The sequence below is a fragment of the Macaca mulatta genome, chromosome 13, assembly GCF_049350105.2.
Source record: "Macaca mulatta isolate MMU2019108-1 chromosome 13, T2T-MMU8v2.0, whole genome shotgun sequence".
In the NCBI taxonomy this organism is placed as follows: Eukaryota; Metazoa; Chordata; class Mammalia; order Primates; family Cercopithecidae; genus Macaca; species Macaca mulatta.
The window spans coordinates 62,678,410-62,697,014 of NC_133418.1; the positions used below are offsets into that span (position 1 = coordinate 62,678,410).

General features: G+C 39.2%; 1 protein-coding gene and 1 pseudogene across 4 annotated transcripts in view; one reads left to right on the plus strand and one right to left on the minus strand.

The window, feature by feature from the left end:
- The window catches only part of COMMD1 (copper metabolism domain containing 1), a 239,766-nt gene that overhangs the window by 70,973 nt on the left and 150,188 nt on the right, over window positions 1-18,605 (minus strand). The gene's annotated exons all lie outside the window — the stretch shown is intronic.
- LOC144329347 (cytochrome c oxidase subunit 7C, mitochondrial pseudogene) lies at window positions 8,153-8,595 on the plus strand (annotated as a pseudogene).

Consider the following 18,605-nt stretch of genomic DNA (forward strand, 5'->3'; position numbering starts at 1 on the left):
ATGATAGATACTAGAGGTTAGGAAGGATGGGTATGTTGGAGGGAGAGGAGATGAAGAGAGGTTGGTTATTAGGTACAAACATACAGATAAAAAGTATAAGCTCTCTCCTTGGACAACAGAGTGACCACAGTTAACAACAATATATTGTATATTTCATAGTAGTTAAAACAGAGGACTTGAATTGTTCCCAACACACAGAAATGATAATACTCAAAGTGATGGACACCTCAAATATCTACTTGATCTTTACACATTCTATGCTTGTAACAAAGTATCACATGTACTCCATGAATATGTAAAATATTACACACCCCAAAGTATATATATTTAGGACTTAAATTCCTCATTCCTGGCTTTCCTTCACTCCTTTTGAAGGAAATGTTTTTATAATGTTAGATGCAACTTAGTATTTGAAACATCATTTTGCGTCCATAGAATGAATACGAGTTGTAAGAACAGGAAAAAAACCAGCACGACGAAAAGCAAAAATCAAAATGTAAAGAACCATGTATATTTGAAAACTCTGTCAGTTCTAAACCATTTTAGTATCTAGACATTTTTCCTCATAAACACATGCCAACACACACAAAAAGATCTAGAGGAGATCTATATAAATGCATGTTTGCTAACGGAAAAACAACCCAAAATGCAAAACTCAATTAGAGTAAATTTATTACCCAGGGATGGTTCAGGTGTGATGTGTTAATAGTTTGTCATTACTCAACAACAGCTGGTTAAACAGGTGTGCCTTTGTGGCTTGTTGCTCTGTGTCTTATAAATTGAGTACAGTTGGTAGGCAATGTATTATTTTACTACTAGTTGATGATGACACAATATTACAAGTAGCAGATGTGTTACTAGCAGCACCCTGCCAGGACAATGTTTAAAGACCTTAACAAATCTCATAAATTCACAGGCTTCCTAGGACCAAAATAATCCAAAAACAAACTGCAATATACCTCTGTTAACCTTTGATGAGAATCAAGTAATTTTCTAAAAACTGAGTTAATTATATAGAGATACATGTTACTGATATTAACAGTATCCAAATATATGTGTGTGTACATACATATATCTTGGAAATATGACTGTAAGCACCTAGCACATTGTTCTATTTTCTTCCTTCAATGAGTAGCCTCTGTTTTCCATTAAGTACTGCTTTATATTTTTCATTGAGTTTTTGTTCTAACTCAAATTCTATAGGTTCAAAAGGATGTTTCAAATACTAATGTAAGCTGCATCTAACTTTTATTTTTTTTGTTGCCTTCCTGTACTAATAAAGACTTCAGCTTCTAACATAGGGTCTCATTCTGTCACCAAGGCTGGAGTGCAGTAGTGAGATCACAGCTCACTGAAGCCTCAACTTCCTAGGCTCAAGTGATCCTCCCACCTCAGGCTCCCTAGTAGCTGAGACCACAAGTGTGCACCACCACACCCTGCTAATATTTTCTTTTTTATTTTTTGAGATGGAGTCTTGCTGTGTTGGCAGGCTGGAGTGCATGACGCAATCTCGGCTCACTGCAATCTTTGCCTCCTGGGTTCAAGCGATTCTCCTGCCTCAGACTCCTGAGTATCTGGGATTACAGGCGCCTGCCAGCGCACCCAGCTAATTTTTGTATTTTTAGTAGAGACGGGTTTTCACCATGTTAGCCAGGCTGGTCTCGATCTCCTGATCTCATTATCTGCCCACCTCAGCATCCCAAAGTGCTGGGATTACAGGCGTGAGCCACCATGCCTGGCCACTCTACTAATATTTAAAGTTTTTTTTTTGGTAGAAACAGGGTCTCCCTATGTTGCCCAGGCTGGTCACGATCTCCTGGGCTCAAGCAATCCTCCTGCCTTGATCTCCCAAAGTGCTAAGATGACAGGTGTGAGCTGCTGTGTCTGGCCTAACATCTGACATTTTATAAAAAGCACCTCCTATAATACTACTACTGTGGAAAGCTATATGGAGATACTGATAAATCTTAAGACATAAATGAACAGAGATAGTTGTTCCTTTTTTTTTTCTTACTAGCAAGTAATGGATTAATTGGTTTTATTTTTTCACTCTTGTCTCAGGGTTTTTACAGGATAACAATTTGTAATAAGTTATTTATTAGGCACAAACCACTGGTCACAAACTGTAGGTACATTTTAAAAAATCTTCAGTATCTAGGTCAGGCATGGTGGCTCATACTTGTAATCCCAGCACTTTGTGAGGCCGAGCTGGGTGGATCACCTGAGGTCAGGAGTTCGAGACCAGCCTGACCAACATGTGAAACCCCGTTTCTACTAAAAATACAAAAAATTAGCCAGGTGTGGAGGCGAGCACCTGTAATCCCAGCTACTCGGGAGGCTGAGGCAGGAGAATCGCTTGAACTTGGGAGGGGGAGGTTGCAGTGAGCTGAGATCGTGCCATTGCACTCCAGCCTGGGCAACAAAAGCGAAAATCCATCTCAAAAAAAAAAAAAAAAATCCTCAGTATCCTTAGGAGTTACAATTGGCATCTTATAGAAGAGAAAATCAAGATTAGAAAGAGCTAATGTCATTTGTACAGATCATACAGCTACAAGCAGTAGGATCAGGATTCAAATCCAGGTCAGTTTGACTCCAAAATCCTTGCTCATTTCACTAAAGCCAGCTATTTAATTTTTATTTTTTATTTTTTTGTTTCTGTTTTTGTTTTTTGCTGTAACTGTCTATTCACTAATTTCACTCCTTCCCTTCCTTGGGTGAAACTGAAATTTATGTAGCCATAGTTCCAACTGCTTTGAAGGAGCTAAATTTAGTATTAATACATTGACAAACTAAGTTGATACAGGTTACTGTAGATACTTTAAAAAGACACAATAAAGTCAAGGATCATACAAGATGTGACCTCAGTTTTTCCTGGAATACTTTCTGTTCTTCTTCTTTGCCTATTGATTTTTACATTTGCAGGATTGAACTCAGGATGTCAGCCTTCCATGACATCCCCAATCTGGGTTAGATGCCCTCCTGTGATGCTTTAGCATCAAAGATATTTGTTTCTTAATTTTTTAAAGGAAAAAGTTAATGCTGGAATCAGAGGAATCTGGTTAATGCAAGAGTTGAGACTACAGTTTCAGTCTCTTGACACACTCAGATTTCCCCTCTTAATCATGTTGCTTTTTTATGTCCAGTTTTTAGTAATGGATATAGAATATCAATGACAGCTGTGTCCCTGGTGTCTAGAATCCCAAGGAGAAGAACTCTAAGGCATTGTTTGAAGTCGTCTTTCTCCATTCCCTTTTCCAACAGGTGTAGGTGGCTTTTTTTTCTTTTAACATTAAAGGAAAATGTTCTACTTTCACTAATGATGGAGTACCTTATATTTAGCCTATTATTCCACAAATGAGAATTACAAAAACTGGACAAAACAAAACAAGAACAAAAACTATCTGAAGGCACTGAAAAACAACAGCAGACACAAATTGCTGCAGAGGTGACACCTAGAAATGGCATCAGCTGGGAGAGTTAACTGACCGCCCCCCTCTTTAAAAAATTTTAAACAGCTTTTTGCCAATGGCAGGCTTCAATGAGTGCTGGGTCAGGTAGTACTATCTGCAGTCTTACTGGCTTGAGGAAACAAGAGTGCAGCATTTAAGACACTATATTAGCCAGAAATGGAAAGGAAATCCTCTGAAGAAAGACAACCACACATGCTGGGAATGGTAGCTCACGCTTGCAGTCCTAGCACCTTGGGAGGCTGAGGCAGGCGGATTACGAGGTCAGGAGTTTGAGACCAGCCTGGCCAACACAGTGAAACCCCATCTCTACTAAAACTACAAAAATTAGCTGGGTGTGGTGGCAGGTGCCTGTAATCCCAGCTACTCGGGAGGCTGAGGCAGGAGAATTGCTTAAACCTGGGCGGCAGAAGTTGCAGTGAGCCAAGATTGCACCACTGCACTCCAGCCTGGGCAATACAGCTAGACTCCGTCTCACAAAAAAAAAAAAAAAAGAAAGAAAGAAAGAAAGAAAGCCAGCCACACATAAACCCACACTCTGCATATAAACTCTACTGAGATTTCTGGCTGACAAGTAAACTCTGAATGTACAGGACAGATTCTAAGAAGCCCAGATAAAGTTAAAATATCTGAACAGAAGTTTCAGCAGGTACCCACTGCAGGCAAGAGAGAGGTTGGAGTTAAGACTCAGTCAAGTTAACTGCCTGCAAACACAAAAAAATTCAACATTTCTCAGAAAATCATAACAGAATCCATAATATCTACAATGCAGCATTCCCAATGTCCAGTATACAATACAAAATTATTAGCTATATAAATAAACAGGAAAATATGACACACACTCAAAAGAAACAGTTGGAGACCAAACTTGAAATTACCTAGGTGTCAGAATTAGCAGAGAAAGCTACAGTGATAACTATGATTAAGGATGTAAAGAAAAAAGATGTTTGAAAATTAACACACAGGTAGGAAATCTCAAAAGAGAAATAAAAACTATAACCAAAATGATATTCTAAAACTAAAAAATATATTTGAGGTAAAAAAGAAAAAATTCCCTAAAAGGTGAAAACAGCAACGATGGAAGGGTCAGTGAACTAAAAGATAAATGGAAAGAAATTATCCAGTTTGAAAAGAGAGAAAAAAAGATTGGGGGAAAAAACAGGGCCTGAGAAACATGTGGGATGCAATATTAAAAAATCTAACATCTGCATATTGGACTCTCATAAGAAAAAGAAAGGGAAGAGCAAAAAACTGTCTTTTGCTGAAGACAAACAACAAAACTGTTGCTTGGCTGAAACTCCATATTCATCAAAAATATCCATCAAGAAGGCCGGGCGTGGTGGCTCAAGCCTGTAATCCCAGCACTTTGGGAGGCCGAGGTGGGTGGATCACGAGGTCAGGAGATCGAGATCATCCTGGCTAACACGGTGAAACCCCGTCTCTACTAAAAAATACAAAAAACTAGCCGGGCGTGGTGGCGGGTGCCTGTAGTCCCAGCTACTCGGAGGCTGAGGCGGGGGAATGGCATGAACCCGGGAGGTGGAGCTTGCAGTGAGCCGAGATCAGGCCACTGCACTCCAGCCTGGGCCACACAGCGAGGCTCCGTCTCAAAAAAAAAAAAAAAAAAAAAATCCATCAAGAATAAAGATGAAATAGAGATTTTCAGATAAGCGAAAACAAAGCCAACTCCCTGCCCAACATACCTGCACGACGAGAAATGCTAAGGGAAATTCTTCAAACTAATGGGAAACAAAACTAGATGGCGAAACAGATCTTCAGAAAGAAATGAAGATCAGTGGAACTGATAAATATGTGGTTAAATATATAAGGCTATGTTTCATTCTCTCCTCATCTACTGGAAATACATGACTACTTAAAGTAAAAGTTATAATACTGAAATACAGGGTTATCACATTAAGAGAAAAAACCATGACAACTACTGCATAAAAGAAGAGTCATAAACAGAATTCTGTGGTTGTATAATTCTTGAAGTTTAAATTAAATGGTATTGTTTTATTTATTTATTTTTGGAGACAGGGTCTCACTCTGTCACCCAGGCTAGAATGCAGTGGTATGATCTCAGCTCGCTGCAGCCTCAACCTCTCAGGCTCAAGGGATCCTCCCACCTCAGCCACCCAAGTAGCTGGGACTACAGGTGTGTGCCACCACAACCAGCTAATGTTTCTGTATTTTCATAGAGGCAGGGTTTCACCATGTTGCCTAAGCTGGTCTGGAACTCCTGAGCTCAAGCAATCCACCCACCTCAGCCCCCCAAAGTACTGGGATTACAGGCATGAGCCACCACCCCAGGCAAAAGGGTATTGTTTTAATTCTAAGTATACTGTGAGACGTTAAGAATGTATATTGTAGGCCGGGCGCGGTGGCTCAAGCCTGTAATCCCAGCACTTTGGGAGGCCGAGACGGGCGGATCACGAGGTCAGGAGATCGAAACCATCCTGGCTAACACGGTGAAACCCCGTCTCTATTAAGAAATACAAAAAACTAGCCGGGCGAGGTGGCGGGCGCCTGTAGTCCCAGCTACTCGGGAGGCTGAGGCCGGAGAATGGCGTGAACCCGGGAGGCGGAGCTTGCAGTGAGCTGAGATCCGGCCACTGCACTCCAGCCTGGGCGACAGAGCGAGACTCCGTCTCAAAAAAAAAAAAAAAAAAAAAAAAAAAAAAAAAAAGAATGTATATTGTATATAGTCCCAGCTACTCGGGAGGCTGAGGCAGGAGAATGGTGTGAACCCGGGAGGCGGAGCTTGCAGTGAGCCTAGATTGCGCCACTGCACTCCAGCATGGATGACAGAGCAAGACTCCATCTCAAAAAAAAAAAAAAAGAATGTATATTGTAATCTCTAGTGCAATCCTAAAGAAAGATGTAGCTGTAGCTAAAAACCCGAGAGAAATTAAAATGAAATTCCCCCCCAAAAAAAAATTCATTAAGCTGTAAGAAGTAAAAAAAAGGATAAACAAGAATAAAAACAGAAAGCAAAATAGTAGACCTAAATCCAACCATGTCAACATACTAAACATAAATGGAGAAAGCACTTTAAAAGCAACACTGAATTATCTACAATAGATGCACCTCAAATACAAAGACAAGTCAGAAACCGGTTGGAAAAAGACATTTGATGAAAACGTAAGTATAAAAAGGCTAGCTTGTGTCTATAGTCCTAGCTACTCGGATGGCTGAGGCAGGAAGCTCTCTTGAGCCCACGAGTTCAAGGCTGTAGTGGGTTATAATCACACCTGTGAATAGCCACTGTACTCCAGCCAGGCAACTTAGTTCCTTTAAAAAAGCTTCTTATGGCATAATGTTTCGGGGGGAAAAAAATGGGGAGAGACTATATTATTTTCAGATATATACTCCAAGATAGAGTATTACCAGAAATAAAGACTGACATTTCTAATGATAAAACAGGACAGGCATAGTGGCTCATGCCTGTAAACCCAGCACCTTGGGAGGCCAAGGCGGGAGGATCGCTTGAGTCCAGGAGTTGGAGACCAGCCTGGACAACACAATGAGACCAAAAAAAAAAAAAAAAATTTTTTTTTTAAATTAGCCGGGTGCCGTGGCTTGCACCTGTGGTCCCAGCTACTAGGGAGGCTGAGGTGAGAGGATCACCTTAGCCTAGGAGGTAGAGGCTGCAGTGAGTCGTGATCACACTACTGCACTCCTATTTAGATGACAGAGTAAAACCCTGTCTCCAAAAACAACACAATAAAACAGATAATTTATCAGAAAAATATAATCATAAATGTAGATATGTCTGATATAAAGCTTCAAACTTTAAGAAGAAAATTTGTGGCCAGGTGCAGTGGCTCATGCCTGTAATCCCAGCACTCTGGGGAGGCTGAGGCGGGTGGATCACAAGGTCAGGAGTTCGAGACCAGCCTGACCAACATGGAGAAACCCCGTCTCTACTAAAAATACAAAATTAGCTGGGCATGGTGGCACAGTAATCCCAGCTACTCAGGAGGCTGAGGCAGGAGAATCTCTTTAACCCGGGAGGCAGAGGTTGAGGTGAACTGAGATTGTGCCATTGCACTCCAGCCTGGACAAAAAGAGGGAAACTCCGTCTCAAAAAAAAAAAAAGAAAAGAAAATTTGTTGTTATTTAATACCCCCTCCTTTTTTTTGAGACAGGGTTTTGCTCTGTCACCTAGGCTGAGTGTAGTGGCACGATAATGGCTCACTGCAGCCTTGACCCCCCAGGTCCAAGCAATCCTCCTACCCCAGCCTCTCAAGTGGCTGGGACCACAGGAGTGCACCATCATGCCTGGCTATGTTGCCCAGGCTGGTCTCCAACTCCTGGGCTCAAGCAATCCCACCTCAGCCTCCCAGTGCTGGGATTACAGGTATAAGCCACCATGCCTGGTGTTAAGAAGAAAATTTGAAGGATGAAGTGAGAGGACTGTGTGAGTGCAGGAGTTTGAGACTAGCCTAGGCAACACAGTGAGACCCTTGTCTCAAAACAAAACAAAAAGAAGAAAATTTGAGAGAATTAAAGGCAGAAACAGATTTTTAAAAAATCTCTATGATTGTGAACTAACATCCTTCTCATAGTAACTGAAATAATAAATAGATGAAAAAAGAGGCCGGGCGCGGTGGCTCAAGCCTGTAATCCCAGCACTTTGGGAGGCCGAGACGGGCGGATCACGAGGTCAGGAGATCGAGACCATCCCTTTCGGTCCTTGAGCACGGGGGAACAAGGTCGTAAGAACAAGGTCTTGGTGAGGTGCAGCCATTTCATCCATCCTCGGTCTGCGCCTTTCGCAGAGCTTCCAGCAGCGCTATGTTGGGCCACAGCATCGGGAGGTTCACAACCTCTGTGGTCCGTAGGAGCCACTATGAGGAGGGCCCTGGGAAGAATTTGCCATTTTCAGTGGAAAACAAGTGGGCGTTACTAGTTAAGATGTGTTTGTTCTTTGGATCTGCATTTTCTGTACCCTTCCTTATAGTAAGACACCAACTGCTTAAACAATAAGGATGTTTCAGTTCGTCCATTTACCAGATATGAAGAGCATTTTAAGAGATACAGCCTCTGGAAATGGATCAAACTCTAACTCATGGCATGCTAGATATGTTTTTCAATAAACTTATGACATGAAAAAAAAAAAAAAAAAGAATCAGTATGGACATAGATCATGTGAACAGCACTATTAACCAACTTAATCTAATTGACATTTGTAAAATACTACACTAACAACTCCACAAAATTGTTCTTTTCAAGTGTGCATGGTCTATTCACCAATACAGATCAAATGCTAAGTCAGAAGGTAAGTCTCAATAAATCTCAAAAGATGTATTGTAAACTTACATAGAGTATGTTCTCTGAGTATAATGAAATTAAATCAGAAAGCATCAGTAAGATACCTAGAAGAGCCCCAAGTATTTGGAAATTTAACATAATATTTTAAAATAAACCATGCTCGAATGCCACATGCAGTGTTTGGAAAAAAAATAAAAATAAAAACAAAATACACCATGGGTCAAGAAGAAACCACGAAGTTAATTAGAAAATATTTTGGACTGTGGTGGCTCAAACCTGTAATCCCAGCACTTTGGGAGGCCAAGGTGGGAGGATTGCTTGAGCCTAGGCATTTGAGACCAGTCTGGGCAACACAGGGGGACCCTGCCTCTACAGAAAAACAAACAATTAGCCAGGTATGGTGCTGCATACCTGTAATCCCAGTTACTCAGGAGGCTGAAGCAGGAGGATAGCTCAAACCCAGGAATTTGAGGCTGCAGTGAGCTATGATCAAGCCATTGCACTCTAGCCTGGGTAACAGAGTAAGACTCTATCTCTAAGAAAACTTAAAAATAAATAAATAATTTTGAACTGAATGATGAAATCCAACACATGAAAATGTGCTAAATTTTAAAGCAGTGCTCAAAGAGAAAAGCTTTAAACAAAATTCTTCATAAGGCCGGGCACGGTGGCTGAAGCCTGTAATCCCAGCACTTTGGGAGGCTAAGACGGGCGGATCACGAGGTCAGGAGATCAAGACCATCCTGGCTAACACGGTGAAACCCCGTCTCTACTAAGAAATACAAAAAAACTAGCCAGGCGAGGTGGGGGGCGCCTGTAGTCCCAGCTACTTGGGAGGCTGAGGCAGGAGAATGGTGTAAACCCGGGACACAGAGCTTGCAGTGAGCTGAGATCCGGCCACTGCACTCCAGCCTGGGCAACACAGCGAGACTTCGTCTCAAAAAATAAATAAATAAATAAAATTCTTCATAAACACACAATCTTAACATTAGCAAATCAAATCCATTAATATATCAAAAATATAAATCTTGAGCTAATAGGGTTTATCCCAGGAATGCAAGGTAGTTTAGTAACATCACACATACACACATATATAGGCACATATATATGGATATTACATTATCATTTTTGGCTATGAGATCATATATATAATCCAGGTCAGTGGTCCCCAACTGTTTTGGCACCAGGGACTGATTTAAGGATGATTCAAGTGCATTACATTTTTTGTGTACTTTATTTCTATTATTATCACATTGTAATATGTAATGAAATAGTTATATAACTCACCATAATGTAGAATCAGTGGAAGCCCTGAGCTTGTTTTCCTGCAACTAGATGGTCCCATTTAGTTGCAGGATTGGGGGTGATGGGAGACAGTGACACTTGAAGTGTGTTGCTTATGTCCAGTCTACTCTGTAACAACCTTGTTTTGGTTGCTGTCACTGCAGAAAACGCTGCTTCACAAAGAATGTGGGAAACAGAAGCAGGCTTTTGAGTGCATTTGTGGCAATCTCAGAATATTCTGCCTTGACTTTAACCCAGAATGTATGGAGATTTGAAGTTGTCTCAAACATACTTTCAAGGCCTCTGTCATTTGCAATCTCAAGCAGTTAATCCTCTTCTAGCATGGACAAAGTCAATTCACCTGGCTTATTCACAAATGGGTGATGGATCCATTCCTTCCCAATTCAGGGGTCTTTTGTGGTTGGGAAGTAATGCTCAAACTCTTTTGAAAGCTGAGATTGGTGATCATGCACCAGCTGGGAGAAAGAAGGCCTTGGCTCAATCTCTCTCAAAATCTCTGCAAATGTTTGAAACATGTCAGAAATCCTAATGTTCACTCATCGCCCCCATAATTCCAGTTTGGCTTTGAATGCAACCACTTTATCTGCCGATTTAAACACTGTCATCATTCTCCTCTGAAGTGACAGATTGAGTTCGTTGAGCAGGTTGAAATGTCACACAAGCAAGTTTTGCCACCCATTCTGTGTCACTGAGATGTGCTGCCATTGGTGACTGTTTTTCTGAAAGAAATGTCTGGAGTGGCTCTCGTAACTCAAAAACTCTGGCCAGTGAGGGACATTTATAAAGCCACTTCACTTCTGTGCACAAGAGAAGATGTGTGTGCTCTGCATCTATCTCCTCACAGAGCTATGTGAACATGTAGAGGCATGTACTTAAATGTGGATGCTAGTTTTAATCACATCCTGCAAAATGTTAAGTTCAGGTGACATTTTGCAGCTAGCTAGCCTTTCTCTGTGGATGACACAGTACATAGACTCACATTCGGAAGCAAACTCTTTGACCCAAGTAGTGAAACCAGAAAGCTGTCCAGTCATGGCAGCCACTCTGTCTGTGCATATGCTGACACAAAATGACCAATTCCATTTTCCTGATATGTAATCATTCAAAGACTTGAATAGTTCTGCAGCTATGGTGTTGGTTAGCAACAAAAGTGCACATAACATATCCTCATGCACATCCTCCTGAAAAATATAGTGCACAAAAACAAGCATCGTTGCCTTGTCAACACCAGTAGACTTGTCAACCTGGATTGCGTGCCACAGTGACTCATTAATGCTCTCTAACAATTGTGCCTCAATATCCTCTATTTAATCAATTCAACTACTTATGGTGCTAGCTGAGAGGTACATGTGCCAACTTCTGAACTGTGCCCTCTCCTGAAGGTTCAAAACAAATGTCCTTAGGATCAACTCTTTACCAATAGTAAAGGGCTTCTTAGCTTTAGCAATGCGGTTAGCTACTAAGAATGATGCTCTCAATGCAGACACATTTGAAGTGGTGGCCTTCAATAATTGCTTCTGTTCTTTGTGTTCACATTTTTTTCTTTTGAAAAACTCCAGAGGCTTGTCTTTTAATGCAGGGTGCTGGGTCTCCACGTGGCAAAGCAGTTTTGAAGGTTTCATGGCTTCAATGGATAGCCCCGGTCACCACATATACAAAGTGGGCTTGGAGAATGTGAATCACCTGTTGCAATGAACCTGTAATTTAAGTAGAACTCTTGGTATTTTCTTTTAAATGCAGCTTTCTTTTTTGCTGACAGTCTCAGAGTCTTCTGCTGTCTCATCACTGGGTCTTTCCCTCTTTTCAAAGAAACTCTTGCTTTTTACTTATTTTGGCTAGAGTTAGCTTGTGGGCTAACAAAACTGTCAGTGAGACAAGTGCGCAGTGCAGGAAAAGAGGCTCTCTTCATTCTTTTTCTTACAGTTCAAACCTTAGACCTCAGCTCATTAGCCTCAAAAACCATTATGTAGATCAAAGTTGAGAAGTAATATTGTTTCTTCTATCCACTAAGAAAGCAAGGTGGAAGTATTGCCCTATTTTTTTTTTAATTGCATAAAACCCTACTAATAAAAATTTGACCCAAAAAAATCCAAAAATAAATAAATCAAGATGAGTACCTCCAAAAATATCGAGCAAATTATTTCCTATTAGCTGGTCTGGGTCTTCATTTATTTTCCAGAGACCCCAATTTCTTAAAGTTCCAAGTTCTGTTTCTATGGATAGTATCCTGCTCCTACAATCATCTTCCTCTCATTATTTTGTGTCTCACATTTTAATACTCTGATGTATTCAGAGGGTGAGACAAGCATCAGAATTATAAAAAGTATTGAGAATGATACTTTTTGTTTTCTGTTTTTGAGACAGGGTCTCTCTGTCACCTAGGTTGGAGTGCAGTGGTGCGATCACAGCTCACTGCAGCCTCAACCTCCTGGGCTCAGTGAAGGCTGAAGTGTCCCACTTCAGCCTCCCAAGTAGCTGGGACTACAAGTGCACGCCACCAAACCCAGTTAATTTTTGTATTTTTTGTAGAGATGGAGTTTTGCCATGTTGCCCAGGCTGGTCTCTAGGGCTCAAGAGATTCACCCACCTTAACCTCCCAAAGTGATGGGATTACAGGTGTAAGCCACCACACCCAGGCCAAGAACGTATTTTTGATCAGGGTAGGTTTTATACCTAGGACTCTGAAGACTGGAAGAATCTTCCATAAACCATGACCACTAGTTGGCTGTCCCTTTGGCCCAAATGATAAAGAAACTGCAGTGATTAGTGAAAAAATAAACTCTGTAGTGGTATATGGAAATTCAAAAAGAGAAGACAGATTATGTGAATATGCTAATACATAGCTCATATCAGGAGATATGTACCTTTACCCTTCCTACATCCTACTACCTGACCTGTGTGTCTTGGGTTACAAGGACAAGGACCATACCCAAGGAACAATGGAATAATCTGATGGAAAAGTCTAGGACCCTGAAAATGTGTGGAACAGAGCCTATCTCTGGACTTTTACATAAAAGAGAAATAAACTTCTATATTTTTCTTCTAATTTTAATCTATGTATTTATTTAAAGACTGGGTTATAAGACTGGCTAATTTTTGTATTTTTGGTAGAGATGGGGTTTCACCATGTTGCCAAGGCTGGTCTCGAACTCCTGGGCTCAAGCGATCTACCAGTGTCAGCTTCCCAAAGTGGTGGGATTACAGCCATGAGCCACCGTGCTGGGCCAGTTTCTATCGTTTTAAAGCCTTTGTTAATTTGGCTCTCTATTATTTGCAGCTGAACTTAATCCCAACTGATACAGTAGGTAAGGAGAAACAGGATGGTTAAGAGATTCCTTTTGAGTGAGCTGTAGAGTCATCTCATTGAAGAAGACTGAAAGAGTGGATGATAATTATCTGAGAAAGGAGATGCAGAACTTTTTATTACTATTCCTCCAATATAATGTGGCAGGTCTGAAGAGCCGTTTGTATACAGAGTGAACTTGGCTTAGTAAACGAGCTAAGTCCTTGGCATAGTCACCGAATGCTAATAGTTGCTATAAAGCCTAATCACATTGATAACTGGATAGAATACGTGAGCTTACTAAACCATTAACATGCCTTACTGAATATACAGCTTTTAAAACCTTTGGACTATTTACAGTGTTGCTTTCAATCAATTCCAGGAGGTCCCAATGGAACCAATTATGATATAACTATAGGAAACTTAAAAATTAATTCCTGAAAGAGTCAGACCTAAGAAAATCCAGATAACAATCACTCATCAGTGCAACAGGGCTAACTAACCAATGGGATACATTATGTAATCTACCGCAGAAATTTGTCAAATTAAAGAAACTATCAAGACGCTTGAAAGAGTAAAGTATCAGAAGACAAAGACCAAAGATGAGGAGAAGAAAGTCTGTCATCAGTCACTGACCTTTTAGATTGATAATTAAGATGCACATATGAAAAAATATTAGTTTTCAGAACAGCAATAACATTTCTTACTTTATAAAATGACTCTACAATTTTTCTTTAAACATGATGCTTTCTACAAATTACGAGTTGAGATTAGAGAAGTATGTATGGTTTACTGAACCCTCAGAGATCTCAGATGGCTTATAAGTTACATGGAGTTTTAAAATAATAATAATAATAGTAACCCCTCCAGAGTGTAAGTTAATTTCTTGTCAGTCTAGAAGCCTATCATGAGATAACACTGAGCCTATCTAAGGTGAGCAGATAAATAAATAAAATATAATTAAATAAAATATAAATAAACTGCATTAAAAGCATAGAGCAAAGGGTAATTTTCTCTAACAATCTGGAAACTTCTTTACAGTCTTCTCATTAGAGGGCATTTCTGAATTAATAAGTAAATGAAAAATAAGATTCAAAACAACAATTTCACCTACAGATTTTAAGTGCCTGCACATATCAAAGCAAACTTGTACTTTAACCACATATTTGTTAAAAAAAACTGCCAATTTTAAGGAAGAAAAGGGGTTCTGTTTGTTTCTGTTTTTGTTTTTGATTCACGAGTGCTGATCTTCTTCTGAAAAGGTATTTCTTTAAGAAAAAAAAGTTCATGTTCTTCGACTAGGTCAAGTTTCAGAACATCAGTCATGCATCTTCAAGGAGAAACAAAATCCAATTTAAAGGGACTGACTTTTCTCATTTTAGTTTTTCCCAATGATAAATATATTTTTAACTATCACATGACATAAGTCAGCTTACAAATGAAGTTTCTACAGCAAGGCATGTGATCCTTGATCTCTCTAAGCAAGCCTCTTCCTAAAGGAGTAAAAAATTCTTTCCTGAAATGAATTATTCAAGGCTGAATAACAAAACACAGTAGTAGAGAAGACAAGTGAGAAAACTATAAAGGAGAATTTTTTCTTCCCTTTTTCCCTAACAAAAGCAAATAAAAAGTTGTATAATGCATACAGTGTTTTAAGAACATTTTTAATTGGTGCTTAGGATAAAATAACTGAAAGATACACAAAATACTAGCAACTTCACTGAGATGGCAGACATTATTAGTACTAGAGATTTCTATTCTGTTTTTCAAATTTTCTCCAATATTAGTTTTGTCACTTTTATAATTAAAAAATGAAATTACAAATAAATAAAAAGCCAGAAAATCTTTTAAAAATTATTGTCTTCTTTTTGGTTAAAGTGATACTTAAAGCATACTTATTTTTGCAATGATCTAATGCTTCATCTGGACTTCCCACTCAGAAGCTTCATAAAAATGCATACTCTCAGACCTCCCCTCAGATGTACAGAATCAGTAGCTTATATTTTAATAAGATTCCCAGGTGTTTCATCTGCATGTTAAGCCAGTGAAGCACTGTTATAGAGATTCATCCAGAAATACCTATCTTGATTCCTTTCTAAGTCCTTCCTATATGTCAGTCCAAACTGATCATGTTTTTTTGATTTATCTTAGATATATTCATGCAATTTCAGTAAAATTGACAAAAGATAATAACAATATATTAATCATACCACTAAATTTAGGGCAATTTAAAAAAAAAAAAAAAAGAGTTCCAACTTCAAACCTTAGCCATTATCCCCTACTACATTAATCACTCCATTGAAATGGACCAAAAGCAGAATATAAATTCAGTATACCAGAGGAACTTTTCATAAAGTCTGAAACCTACTAATGAGGAAACACTAGAATCATAAGATGGTATGATATTGCAGTACTGGAATACCTGAGTAAGTGCTGCCTCTACCTTATAAAGGCCTGTTCAACAATATTAATTTTTCAGTTACTTTGAAATGTCCACCAGTCAACCTTGGTAAGACTGACATTTTGAGCTGGAAAACTCTTTGTGGTGGGGCTGTCCTGTGCATTATGGGAGGTTTAGCAGCATCCCTGTCCTCTATCCACCAGATATCAGTAGCATGCCCCGAGCTGAAACAACCAAAGATGTCTCCAGACATTGCCAAATATCCCCTGGGGGACAATCCCTCCTCCCAAACCCCCAGGATAATCCACTCATCTAAAAAAAGAACAACTATCTGACAGCAGGCCTGCCAATATAGGTCAATAATCCTATTTGGGATTTTCCCAAAAAGAGACATCTAAGAGCATAGCTGAGTTTTTAAAATTATACACACATTTGTGGGATTCCTTTTGAAAGCTCCAGGAGAGCAAGGGCTAGGTCTTTTTTTTTTCTTTTTCTTTTTTTTTTTTTTCCTGGTAATTATATTCTTAGAAATTTCTGGTCCATGATAAGCATCTGGGTTAAAATATGTAGATACCATATCCTTAGTATAGGGCAATTAATTATTATTCAATTTTCTGGTTAAACTTGCATTTCTATTGCATATAATGTGATTTCTTAAATGTATTTCCCTCACCTATTTTAACTAGAAAAATACTAGTTCAATAACATCTAAAAATTATTAAGACTATGATGTGACCAGTAACCACTATATCCAAATCAATTAGGACTCTTGTAACAGGAGGCATAGTTAAGGGAAGAAAGGACACTGCTGTGAAAAGTAGAGGTGCTGTCAGCTGTACATCCAGGTTGCTCTCTCTTTGCTTGGCTTATTTTTCAGAAATCATCCCAAGACCTCATGCTCTAAGAAATGTTTTCCAAATACTCAAGACAAGTAGTTTTGAAACCTTTTTTCTAAGGCCAGAGACTTATTTTCAAAATCTGATTACATGAATGCCAATTATACATCAATTAACAACAACAACAACAACAAAAACGGGAAAAAAATCTGCTGAAAACTATGAACGTTCTAGAAAAACACACTTACGTATAAACTTTACCATATAATTTCAGGGAGTTTGTAAACCCCCTAAAATCTATCAATGGACAATGGTCTCTCTCATTCTTGCATGACCATTAATATTTTACTGTCCATAGTCCATAGCATAACATTTAGCAATTCAAGTATTGAAATTTAGTTCCTCATCCAAATCAACTTAAAAATCATGTGGCTTCTAGTCTGTCAACTGGGCAGCTTGGATGGTGACTCCAAGACTCTCTTGAAACAGAATACAGTCATGTGTCACTTGCAAGTATACATTCTGAGAAATCATTTGTTAGGCAATCTTTTTGTTGTGTTAACATCACAGAGTGTATTTACACAAACCTAGATGGTATAGGCTATATGGTATATGGTATGCCCTATTGCTCCTAGGCTATAAACCTGTACAGCATGTTACTCTACTGAACACTTTGGGCAACTGGAGCACAATGGTAAGTATTTTATGTATCTAAACATAGAAAAGGTACAATACAGTATAAGAATACAAAAAATATACAGTGTAAAAATACAGTATAAAAAGATTTTAAAATGATATAAAAGAAAGGGCATTTACCGGCCAGGCGAGGTGGCTCATGCCTGTAATCCCAGCACTTTGGGAGGCCGAGGCAAGTGGATCACGAAGTCAGGAGTTCGAGACCAGCCTGGCCAACATAGTGAAACCCCATCTCTACTAAAAATACAAATTAGCCAGGTGTGGTGGTGGGCGCCTGTAGTCCCAGCTACTCAGGAGGCTGAAGCAGGAGAATCATTTGAACCCAGGAGGCGGAGGTTGCAGTGAGCCAAGACCTCACCATTGTACTCCAGCCTAGATAAAGATACACAGCGAGACTCCGTCTCAAAAAAAAAAAAAAAAAGAAGAAGAAGAAAAGAAAAGAAAGGGCACTTACCATAAATGAAGCTTGCCGGACTGGAGGATGCTTAGGTGAGTCTGTCAGTGGTCAGTGTACGTGAAGGCCTAGGACATTACTGTATACTACTGTAGACTTTATAAATATTCTACACTTAGACTACACTAAATAAATTGTACTATAACATTACGACAGCCACAGTGTCACTAGGCAGTAAGAATTTTTCAACTCCATTACAGTCTTATGGGACCAGCGTCATATATGCAGTCTGTCATTGACTAAAAGATCATTATGGGACACATGACTGCATATGAGCAAAGTGTTCATAAATTGTAAAGGACTAGCAATATGCAGACTTAAGGTATGTTCTTCATTTCTGTCTTCCCAACCAGATTGTAAGGGACTTGGGAGTAGGGACTGTGTAACTCTCCTGAATACTTTTTGGTATCCAGCAAAACTGAATAAATGTTTCTTAATGTCTTCTTTCTCAAGAAAGGAACTCTGGCTCGTTTCTGCAGTTTGGGGTGGTGGTAAGAATAATCACCACTACTTTGCATCCAAAGATACCAGAGAGAAACCAAACATTTTATTTGCTTCACAAGAACTTCATTTGCTTAGTCTTATCTTTGTAAATCATATATTAGTTCACCTACTCCAATGCTATAGCTATTGCAGAGAGTTAAACAACTAAATAATGTGACTGCTTTATAAAACATAAATTGGAGAGAGAAAAAAGAAATGCATTTGTTTTTTTTTTCCTCATTAAAAACTGCCATCTGCTAAATTCTCTGAATCATCTTGTCAAAACTCATTGAAGGAAAATAAACTGTGTTCAGAGAATCAAGACAATATAGTAGGCACAAGGATTCATAAGCTCTTCTCTTTAATTTCTTCAATGAATGTTTCATGGTATATTCTACTCTAATTT